At 30.4% G+C, this 12582-nt stretch overlaps 1 long non-coding RNA gene across 1 annotated transcript in view; it reads right to left on the bottom strand.

The window, feature by feature from the left end:
* The window catches only part of LOC139513613 (uncharacterized), a 33858-nt gene extending 25565 nt beyond the window's left edge, over positions 1-8293 (bottom strand). Inside the window, exon 1 of the long non-coding RNA XR_011662482.1 lies at positions 8158-8293. This is a non-coding gene — a long non-coding RNA (uncharacterized lncRNA). The remainder of the gene's footprint in view (positions 1-8157) is intronic.
* Positions 8294-12582: the final 4289 nt, after the last annotated feature.

Genomic DNA, 12582 nt, shown 5'->3' with positions numbered 1-12582 from the left:
TTTGCTTAAATTATTTATATTTATATTAATGTTTACATCGCTGATATGGTCATCTGATGTCTTTAGAGGTCAACTCGATAATTACATAGATGGCGTATAGACTAAAATACACACAAAAAGAAGCAAAGTATTTTCATGCCCGTGTCTACTTAATTGTTTATTTCAGACTTTTATTTGTTTGGATAAATGTTTTACATTGTTACTAATCAAATATGAGAATTTGATTAAAATAGATGAACATGAATTTGATAGCTAGTGCCCCTATAAATGTCACGTACTAAGTCAGGAATATGGCAGCTTTTTTTTTTATCAAATAGTCCGTTTATATGTATGTTGGTGGTTTTTTATGCTAGCAGTTCAGTGTTTCTCTTGTTCAGGATTTTTCTTCGTATAGTTTATGAGTTTCCTTCAGTTTTTGTGTGTGTCACGGGTTTGTTTCAGTTAAATCGATTCATTACCATTGAAAAGTGGTATACTACTGTTGCATTTATTTATTCGTTTTTTATTCCTTATTCCTTATACGTCACTTGCTCGTTATATATTCCTTATTCGTTACCTATTGTTATATATTCCTTATTTGTTTCTATTAAGCTTTTCAATATCTTGTCATATTTTAATACTTTGCTCTTTTTTTATAACTAATATAAAAGATATTGGGATGCGTGTCAGTGCGACTAATAGGGTCATTTCCAATTAATAATTCCACAGCTAACACCAGAGAAACGAAAAAGAAAAGTATTAAAAAGCCGTAACGTATAAAAAGTTAGTAAGGAACAAATACTAGTAATAGCAAAAAAAATGACAGAGTATCAGTCGACCGCTGAAACAAGGGCATACGGGCTAACTAACAGGGTTATTTCAATTTTAAGAACCCTTATTTAACATTGGAATAGTAGAAACGATTTGTTTTAAAGGTGCATTGCATAAAAAAACGTTAAACAAACTAATAAGGAACGACTTAGTAGCAGATATCAGTCAAACGCTTTAACGTGTACATATGCACTAATAGGGTAATGTTTCATTAATTAACTCAGATCTAACATCCGAGGAAAGAAAAGAAAGTATACACTGGGGACGGATAAGGAAGAAGGAATAAGTAAGAAATAAGGAATAAGTAACCAATTTGACGACCCTTCAAAAGGGAACAACAGCATGTATTAGTAGGCAAAGTTTAAAACAAGATACAAGAAGAAACAAACACATACATCATACATCTGGAAAAAAATGCTAGAATAGTTGAAAATATATTTGGTTTTCTACACCAAGAACACATACTTTCTGTCCCATATCCAGCGTACAAGAGAGACGGATACCATAATGTCATAAATCTAGCAGACAGGTCAGACGGATATAGTTAAAGTCAGATGGCCAAAGTAAATGTCATACATCAAGCGGAAGAGTATAGTTAATGTCACGTTTCGAGCGAACAATTCCCCTCTTAATGTTTTAACGTCTTATTATTAAGACATTAGGAGGGGAATTCTCTGCTAGATATATGACATTAACTATATCCGTCGGACTTGTCCGCTGGATATATCATGGGACACAGGGACATATCTAAATCTTCCTCTTTTGACAGCATAGATAGTGTTTTTAAAAGACTACGTGACAAACGTATCATTCGAAATCAACGAATTAAACATCGTTTAAATTGCACACTTGATAATCTCTTATCTATATTTAAAACAATGGACGACATCAATCATTATGCTTGGTCAAACACCTATTAGTAAATTGCACGATATTTTAAAGGAGTGTGATATAATTTGGGTGTAAGCTCACTCTATTGATGTACGTGTATAATTACCGCTATCTGTCATGAAAGCCTTTTCTGCGTATCGATAAGCGTGAAAACTCTAAACATTACTTTCATTAGATTAAAAATATAAATGAATCTATTGATTTTGATAACATATCCAGTATATTTAATGACTGTACTATTCAAAACTTTGTATTTCCAATCTTTTATAACAGAAAACAACCTTGTATTCCGTCTATATACAAAACAGCCAGTAGAAAATATATGAGACGTCGTACAAAAAGTATTAAGCTTCTTAAACATGATACTGTAAAAATTCTACTTTCAGTTCCTTAGGCCATGTGTTTGTAGAACGTTGTGTAAACCGGAGAATTTTTTTAAACAAATGTATTAATATTATGAATAATTGAAAATAAAATTTTGAAAATAATTTTAAAATAGATAACAGTGAAACTTATATGCTCGTTTCCAGATTAAGAAACGCTTCTATATAATGTATGTCTTTAAAGAATAAAGTAATAATAAATCAGCAAACAGAGAGGCACAACTTGATTCCATAAAAATTCAGGTTGTATGTTGAAAAACAAATATGCTTTAACAAGGATGCCAACGAGTACCAAGACGATACTTGACTTATCGGTTTTCTGTTAAAATATTGCTGTCGTTCTTATATAAAATTAATCTTCCTGAGAACCCCTTTGGGAAAATTGAATATGCATAAAATTGAGAATGGAAATGGGGAATGTGTCAAAAAGACAACAACCCGATCATACAGCAGACAATTGATATGCAATGCATAGGGGTTTAGTATTATACCATCAAAAAATATAAGAGAAGAATATAACCCGTGTCATCCCTGATTAATCATACAAGTAAATAAAATATCTTTTGTTTGTTATACTTGTGCTAAATTGTGACAGTCATTTAAAATTCCTCCGAAAATACATGGATTTAATCTAGTAGGCTACTGGCTAGGCTAGCACTCTAAACTAAACATGTCTTTATAACTATTCTGTCACATCGAAACTATCACAGGAAATATTTTCGTCTGCATGATTGTAATTTTCAAAGTTGCAAATCCAACTGTCCCCAATGATAGTTTACAAGACATGTTTCCAAATAAGATTGATTCATCACTTTTCTTGTGATCCTCAGTCATTAGTTAAACTTCTAATCCTAAAGCCTTTGTTAACATTTAACTTTTTTTTCTTAACAATTACCAAATACTCTTGTTTTGATATACATGGTTGAGTTTTAAATGTTAGCCTAGCCGGTAGGTTTTTCCTTCTTGTAATTTTCTGATCGGTAAACACTAAATTATATTGATAAGATTATCGTTTTTCTTCTTAATTAGTACTTGTAGATAAGGAGTTATTAATTACGGTGTGTAATTCCTCGTCCATACTACTGAAGGATATGTTCTTTTTGTTCGTTGACAACGAACCACAGATTTAAAAAAAAACCTTGTTTTTGTGATTCCGTGTTGTAGATATATTCTCGAGCGAGTATCTCTCGATAAAACCAACGAATACTAGATTAGTAATTGTTCATCGAGTTGATAACCCTAGATGTAACTCAAACGATATCCAGCATTTTAATTATATCAATTTTCAAACTGGAGACATACTTATTCTTTTTAACAAATGTATTAATATTATGAATTTTAGAACGTATATAACATTTTGAATAATTAGAAATTAAAGAGGCATCGTGTATGCCCATTTCTAGAATAAAAAACACATCTGTATGGAGTATTTCACAAAGAAAAATGCAATGGTAAACTAGCAAGCAGAGAGGCACAATTGGTTTCTATAAGAATGCCTACAGGTTGAATGTTAAAGATAAAGAAAGGCAACAGTAGTATACTGCTGTTCAAAACTCATAAATCCATGGACAAAAAACTAAATCGGGGTAACAAACTAAAACTGAGGGAAACGTATTAAATATAAGAGGAGAACAACGACACAACATTAAAATGTAACACACTCAGAAACGGACTAAGCATTAGACAAAAACTTATGAGAATAACAAATATAACATCAAAACCAAGTACATGAATTTGTTGTAGATAAGTACCGTGACACGTCTTATAGTAATGTGAATTCACACTCAAAAATAAGAGAAAACAAACGACACAACGGAAACACAACGTTAAAATGTAACACACACAGAAACGAACTATAATATAACAATGGCCATATTTCTGACTTGGTACAGGACATTTTTAAAGAAAAAATGGTGGGTTGAACCTGGTTTTGTGGCATGTCAAACCTCCCTCTTTTATGGCCATGTGAAATATAACATTAAAATGACAACACAACATTACAGGACTACAATATAAATAAACAGACCTTACTGACGTAACGAGTTTGTTGTAACTCAACGAAATTTAGTTTGTTAATGATGTCAATTACAGTCGGAAACCCAGTTGAAATAGAACAAGATAATCGACGCTCTTTGTTAGAGAAGGCTATAGATGTTTAATACTGTAATGTTTACTATAGTAACAATAATTTAAAAGTTGATAGAAACAAACAAAATGACAATTTTCTTCTGAATTACGAAGTGTTTTATTTTAAAAACACCATTTGCATAAGTTTTCAATTTATCTATTACATAGTTAAGCACAACAATTAGATAGCAAGTCAACGACATGGGTATCTATCAAGTTGGATGACGAAAATGCATAACCTCCGATTTAAAAAATAAATTTCCACGGACGGAGAACATATCAATCGTTTAGTTCAGTAATTTTCGTGTCTGCCCTTCTATTATGTGACTCAAGAAAAAATTCTAAAAAAATGGGTAACAATTATATTGAAAAGTGAAAATCGAGTGCACCTTTTTATGTTAGGGTGTGTTTGAGTTGAATATTTTATCTTACAAATCTTACAAAGCAGGAATATTTGATTCATTAGCTCGCTTCAGATTGATTCTATCATTTTCATATATCAAAGCTACAGGTTGACTTTATAACATAAAAAAATCACAGTACTAGACGATGAAATATATGGGTCAAGTGAAATACCTATCTAATGAATCACAAACACAGAGTAGGTGTGTTCGAATAGCTATTTTTTACTAAAAGTACTTGACGACAGTCTTTCAAGTTGGATGATTAAAATGCATATCTTCGAGAAAAAAATTTTTTTTGAGTGTGATAACTAGGGTTTATAATCTTCAACTACTAAAAAAATCTAGTCTGCCCTTCCACGAAATAATTAATTAGAATTTTTTTAAATGTTTATGAATTTTCGAAAATTCCACCTGACAACCGATCAGACAACAGTTTTAAGTCGAACCAATGCAGACAAGATCATTAACTGATGCTCATTAGCTAGTAGATACATTTGTCTTTTAAAATACAACTGACATTTAAGGATCGTAATGGTGCTATGTGGATAAATTTATCGGTTTTCAAGAGCAAAATTGGCAGCGCGTCATCCCTACAATGGCTTCCATTTTTGCGATTGTGAAAATAAATTGGCGTAATGGGGAGATAATTTTGACGAAGTAGAATCCTGACTGATTATAAATAAACTGTATGCTAGAATCAAAGTGATATATGTTGTTTTTGTTTTTGATTTTTTTTCTCCATGATATACAATTCAACATGTGTTTATTTGTTGGTTATTCTAGTTATTAAAATAAGCTGTAATAATTAATTCAATCTGTGTCTTTTCGTTTAAAGAAAGAATTACTTGTGTAAAGAGTAGAGAAGTCAAAAGTCAAAAGTCAAATGGTTTTACTTATTGCATTACTTGAGGTATTTTGATTCTAAGAAACCTTCAAATCTTATGATATCTAAGTATCCACGTCTGATTCACTCATTCCTTATGGCAGTTTCACAGAGACAAAGAATCCTCGTTTCATTTGATATAGTATAACATAAACGATACCAATGTTACTGAATCAAATGTGCATTTTGACAGTTTGATGTCTCTTTAGTGATGCACGAGTATGAAATATTTGAAAATCCAAAGCCTAAAACAAAGTTTGACTTGAATAGAAAACCAAACTATAAATTTGTATTTTGAAATTGGATTTCGTTACAAATTTGTGCAGACCCGGTCAGCATTATTAGGACACGTACTTAATAATAATATTGGATTTGGATTTAAATAAAACTCTAAGGAAAATAAAACCACACTTTTTATTCCTCATGATTTCTTCATTCTGTGTCATTGTAGTATTTATCAAGTTTAAATGCGATTTTTTAATACATTATTTTTTTATCAAGTACTAAAAAGTAGTCAATATAACATGATTTACAAAACAAAGGAATATTTCACACAGAGCAACATTTGGGTCTTTTAACATTGATATAACTCGAGTGTTAGATCACCCCTAAAACATGTAAAACTTAATACTTTAAGTGATCCTGATTTGTATCTATTGAAACTACTTGTCTAACTTTACCGATTGTGTCCTTTACCAGATTGTGACATTTTGACTAAATGTGATGGTTGATGCATACTTATCATTAACATTGGTAATCTACTGTCGCCTTTATTTACTCTGCCGACGATTACGGTCTACCTCCTTTTAGAGTTCATTCCATTTCCTTATGTTTTGTTTGCTATCCTGATTCATGTTCTTAATCGATTTATGGGATCTGAACGTCAGTTTACATTGTTGCCCTAATTGCACTTACGTACTCACAGCCTGTACTGCTAGGAAAGGTATATATGTCTATGTCACATTTTTGCTATTGTCGGGCATAATCTAGACTGCCTTCATAAATTTTGTTTCCAATTTATGGAGTTTTGCCGAAGGTATTTCGACTGTTTGGCTAACTACTTTCGTAGAAAAGTTGTACTGACAATGTTAAGGTCATGATTTATAACGTAGCCAGTCGTAATGAATAAAAATAAAAACTTGTACAGGTTCAATCAAGTTCTTGAAATTATCAATATTAAGATTCTAAATATGTAATATTTATGTTGCCATTGCCATTTACTAATGCTATGAAGGCGTTCTCTAAGTCATTTTATGAGGTGTACAAATACAGAAATAATTATTTGACCATTTGACCAATTGAGAAAAGCTTACAGAATAACGGTTGGCCAGTGTAAAAAAGTAACGATAAAGAGGTTAACCCATGGATTGTCTCTAACTTGTGTCACTCACAGATTAAAATGCAGAAAGATTGTGAATCCTTGATGAACTTAAATAAAAGAGAGCCTAGTGTGCTTAACACTTTCCATATATCCGTAAAAATAAACCTTTTATTATGATCTAATAATTGCTGATGAGGACATTTTTGATAGATTATCGCAAATTTAACACCAATATTGCGTATTTGAAAAACAGAACAATAAAACTTTGGTTTCAGTTCATTTACTTCTTTGATTTCTTCCATGAGATACAAAAAGAGATAAAACGAGCAACATATAGTCCAGATCTTTTGATTTGTTCTATTTAAAACAAAATAATGTCACAAATTATATAAACACTATAGACATATGCTGTTACCACATATCAGATATGTATTTGATTTTAATGAACCAAAGAGCTTAAAGGGTAAAATATGTAGTTTTCTAAATATTTTGATATGAGAGGTATATGATGTACAGAATCAACATATAATAAATTAACTATTTTATAGCCACTAAATAGTATTGGTTTTGGTAATTGTTGAAAGTTATACAATGCCTTATAGTTGCTTTCATCATCGCCCTGTTGTCTCTATAATGAATATAAGTTTGTCTCATTGACAATTATACCACATCTCTCATATTTATCTAAATACAAGTCATATAAAATTCTGGAGTCACTGAATGTTGAAATAGAACAATTACAGCAAGCTATTTATAATGTAAATATATACTAAATACAATTAACTCATTAATCCTATTAATTATGTTTGAGTATTAATTATGTCATTAGTTAGGTTAATACACACATTTCAATTTCCAAAAATGTCAGATAGACCCAAAGTATTTTGTATTCTGCCTGTATTGTCACCCATACATTTTACATAAGAGTTCGTTATTTTTGAGTCCGTATCTTTTTCGTATCCCTCTTTTATTTGTATAGCTTAAGAAAGTATATAAAATTGAAAATATAATGATATAATAATGGGAAAAAAGCATTTAATATTGTTATATTCATTAAGCCTTATAACTCTTTCCAAAATAATGAATTGTTTACAACATAAGACCGTACAAAAAAAATCTGAAACCATTAAAAAAAAGGATTTTTAATGAAACAAATAAAATGAAATTAAATATTTTGTAAAATTGAATTCTTGACAATATGATATTACCTATCTACATTTAGCATTTGTCAATATTTATTTAGCAAAGTTATTTTCTCAATATGAATTTAATTTTTAAAAACATCTTTATTATTTTTTAATATCTATAAATTATTATATACGAATATTCGGGACTTACCTTATCGTTTTATTAAGCCTTATCCAGTGTGTTATCTTTTGTTATATCTTTATCTTATACCTCACCCCACACCTTCAACAAATAGGTTCTCATCAAAAAGCAATGAGATACTAGGAAATGAGCATCAAGTTCAAATCCTACGGCTTTAATTACATCAGAATAACTTTCTTCCTATTATCAATATACGTTAATAAATACTGAAATTGACTGCCAACAAAAAACGTAATGAATGTCATTTGACGCCGGTCATTACAAACATTTGTTTTCGCGATTTGCACTCTTTTTATGTGTATACGACAGAGAAATTAGCATCTTAAAATTGTCTCTGTAAATTGGCAAGTTGATGCGTTTGCTCTGATATGTATACCTGATGTGAAGATGATATTGGAAATTGATTTGGTGTCTTGATATATTTAGAAACATATTCGTTATTTAACCTGCTAGCAGCAATACACATGTATTTCTCAACTTGTCAAAATTTCCAAAGCAACAAAATCCTGTTAAAGAAAAAATATTTTTATACAAACCTACAATTTCATATATCTCTAGTGAAGTGATATAAACTAAAGACGAATTAAGACAAAAAATAAATATCTTTTTTGAAAGAAATGCTTTTAGTATTAATGTTACGATTAAGTTTGAATTTAATTTCTCACAATGAGTTTGTTTTAAAAAAAATTATATATAATTTTACAAAATTCTATCAATCATACTTCTTCCTAAAAATTATAGTATACCTAGGGGAAGTCGTATTTGAAAACTTACATAAATAACTAATAAAAAACCTTAGAAATAGCAACACTGGTGTATTTATAAATGCAACAGAGGTTTACAAGTTCTCTAAAAGTGATAAATCAGAAATAAAATAAGAATGTGAAAATCATCATATACAAAGCTAACATTCTATTAAGACAGTAATATCACGAAGATAATTATTTTGTTCAACAAATATCAAAATGCAAGCTGAAGATAGCTTTTCAATCAGATAGGTGTTGACCGTCGGTCGTTGACAATGAACTAGCTAACGGCTAATATATATATATATAGTATATCAGTAGATTGTGTAACTTCAATTATTTTCATAAATGAAAAGATCGAGACTTGATCAACTGCTGTTGTACTACGGAAACCAAATAAGATTCATGTTCCCTTTATTTCAACGTATGTTCTTGGGGAACTATTTGGTCTGCATCAGAAAAAATCTTTGCTCTTCTGTTATTTGTTTCATTATTTTAGAATGTTTGGAACGGAGAAGACAAAACTGTTATTTTGTTTGGCCAAATAAGTCCCTCTCAATTCTTCTCATTTCTTTACCTATCTGCCTAACATATTTATTTTGTTAATCAATGTTAAACGCACAGGTTAACGCTTTGTATGGAGCACATTTCTGAATGTTTCAGGAGTTTTCATAACTAAAGTTAAAGAAAAAAGTGAGCCGTTTAATATTAGATCCGATTTCATCGTACCGGTTTCAGGAATAAACGAGTTGAGGAAACAACAGATAAATAATGGGGAGAAAATCATTTCTGTTTTCATCCCAAAGTACGAAAAAGAATATCCAGAAAACACTTATGTGAATGAAACAAACAATTAATCTTCTCTATTCGACAATTGACTTCAATACAATTCTATTTTAAATCATACTGTCTATAGGACTCATTTCATGCCTCGATACAATTACAGGGTCTAAATACTTAAACAAAAGACATTAACTAAGAAACTGATACAAAACAGAATGCCACATATCTTTAAATAAGAGCAATTATCGAAAAAAAACCATGACAACATGTCCCCTTCATTCAAATCTTATTCGGTTATTGTTTAAGAAAATGAGAAGGTTCAGGAAAGGTCAAATTCAACATAAAATAACATAATATTTGGACCTTGTTGACCTAAGTCAGTTTTCTGCTCTTTAGTTTGGTACTGTTTTCATTCCAAGTCGTGTAGTTGTTGCTACTGACAACGTTGACCACAGTTAAGGACAAAATATAATATGTTAAAATGAGTACAAAAATGTATATCTCAAATATATATCTTTCCTAAAAGGTATGCCAGAGATGTAAAGGCGTACTGGTGATTAATTAACTGTAACTAATATAGTGGACATGTGCAGAAAAATGAAAAGAAAATAAATAAGATTGCTACAAACCAAGTGTCAAAAGCTAATTAATATGTATATAATACAAATTAAAATGTAAATTAAGTTTTATACATAATATGTATTATATTGGGGGAAATCGAATTTATTTGTACGAGCTTTAGATACAAAAGAAAAAGGCTGACTCGTTGAGTTTTGCTGCCGTTTCGTAGTGAGTAAACTAATGCATTTAATGATTATGACATGCTCTTTCCTTGGTCTTATCCTGCAATTTTTTATACGCGATTAAAAGGTCATTTTAAGAAATTCTAGCCTTCGATTGTTTTTTTCATTAAAATCTACATGACTTGGATGGCGACCGCAAATTGGTCAGCGAGATATGAAGAAAACAGTGTTCTAATTAGTTATCAAAGGTACCAGGATTATAATTTAATACGCCAGACGCGCGTTTCGTCTACATAAGACTCATCAGTGACGCTCAGATCGTAATAGTTTAAAGGCCAAACAAGTACCTACTTGAAGAGCAATGAGGATCCAAAATTATTCCAAAATGTTGTGCCAAATACGGCTAAGGTAATCTATTCCTGGGATAAGAAATTCCTTAGTTTTTCGAAAATTCAAAGTTTTGTAACAGGAAATTTATAAAAATGACATAAATCTTACCATTCACGTTAACAAAATTATTGGTATGATTGGTTATAAGTCCTGTACCAATTCAAGAATATTGCCATTGTTATATTATAGTTCGTTTCTGAGTGTGTTACATGTTAATGTTGTTTTTCTGTTTTGTCGTAGTTCTCGTCTTATAATTTCCCTCAGGTTTAGTTTGTAACCCGGATTTTTTTTTTCTAAATCGATTTATGAGTTTCGAACAGTGGTATACTGCTGTTGCCCTTATTGCCATTGAAACAACTATTTTTTAATCTAATACTTATTACGTCTGTTTGTTTTGTTCAAGCATTGTTGTCAATATAATTGAATTTGATGCGACTGTTATACAAGTGAATGGTTAAGCTATAAACCAGTATCAATCCACCATTTTCTGCATACGAAAATGCCTGTACCAGGGCAGGAATATGACATTTGTTATCCTTTCGTTTCATGTGTTTGAGCGCTTGATTTTGCCATTTGATTAGGGTATTTCCTTTTTTAATTGTCCTCGGAGTTCATTATTTTTGTGATTTTACCTTTTTTTAACACCAAACAATTGTCCATCCGATTTAATGTTTATGGTTTATAGTTGACACCAGTATCAGGATGATAACCATAAATGTAAAGTTTAGCAGAGTCGTCAAATGTAAGAATCCGCTATGTAAATGACGACAGAAATTTAAATCGTCTTTAGTCTTCATTGAAATGTTCAAATTCTATACCTATATTTGTTTATATCCATATATCATTTATTTTTAATGACCCTAAGGTTAAAAAAAAGATGCAGGACACAAAAGTTTCTCATGCATATAAAATAATATGACAATGTTAATATTTTCTATTTCCGAATGAAGATTTTCCCTTTTTTATACATCATCCTATTTTTTATAAGCATGAGTTTGTATTGTCTTTGTCTTCCGTAGCCAATGATGCTGTCTGTTCTTATATGTACATTGTTCTTTTGTTGTTGTTTTTTATGATTTCAAATTGTCGTGCATCATCATTAATCTTGCATTATCTGCGAAATCTATTAATAAATCAAACGCATTGTGATGATTTATTCAAGACGTTTCAATCAATTGTTTGACATAACTTGACCACTTATTTGACGAAGATAGACCTGCGGCATTCAATCGTTTGAATGATTTACATGTAAAATTTTCAGATATTTTAATTTGTTTATTTCTTTTTCTATTTTCGGATGTCTATGATAAGTACCATACTATTGCAAGCAAAGATAACAGTTTTATTTTAGAATAAGGGAAGGTAACATAGTGCTTTACGTTATTGATGAAAGGTTCGTCTTTGGAATTAGAATGGCAATTCTTTTTCTGTCACGAGTTTGTTTAATTAGGTATCAACAATCTGTCACTTTATAAAATCATTTGAAAAATAAACAAATTGAGAAAAATACAGTTGTCTGAAGACAATGATATAAAATGATTCTGCAAGAGTATAACTTGAATCGGTCCAAAAATATCTTTAACGTATACTTTTATCTCCGAAGATATGGCTGTTAAGTCACATAATAACGAGCAAAACTAGTAACAAGTGCATGGTCGTTTGTTAGAATATAGCAAAAACATAAAATGATATTCAATTCTAGGTATTGTTGTAACAGTGACAAACCCGATGACGCGAGAACAATAGAAAAGAAATTCTTTTTTTGAAACACA

Source organism: Mytilus edulis, chromosome 2 (assembly GCF_963676685.1).
Source record: "Mytilus edulis chromosome 2, xbMytEdul2.2, whole genome shotgun sequence".
Taxonomy (NCBI): Eukaryota; Metazoa; Mollusca; class Bivalvia; order Mytilida; family Mytilidae; genus Mytilus; species Mytilus edulis.
The sequence above is the reverse complement of the archived record's forward strand: the minus strand, read 5'-3'. Positions and strand labels throughout refer to the sequence as shown.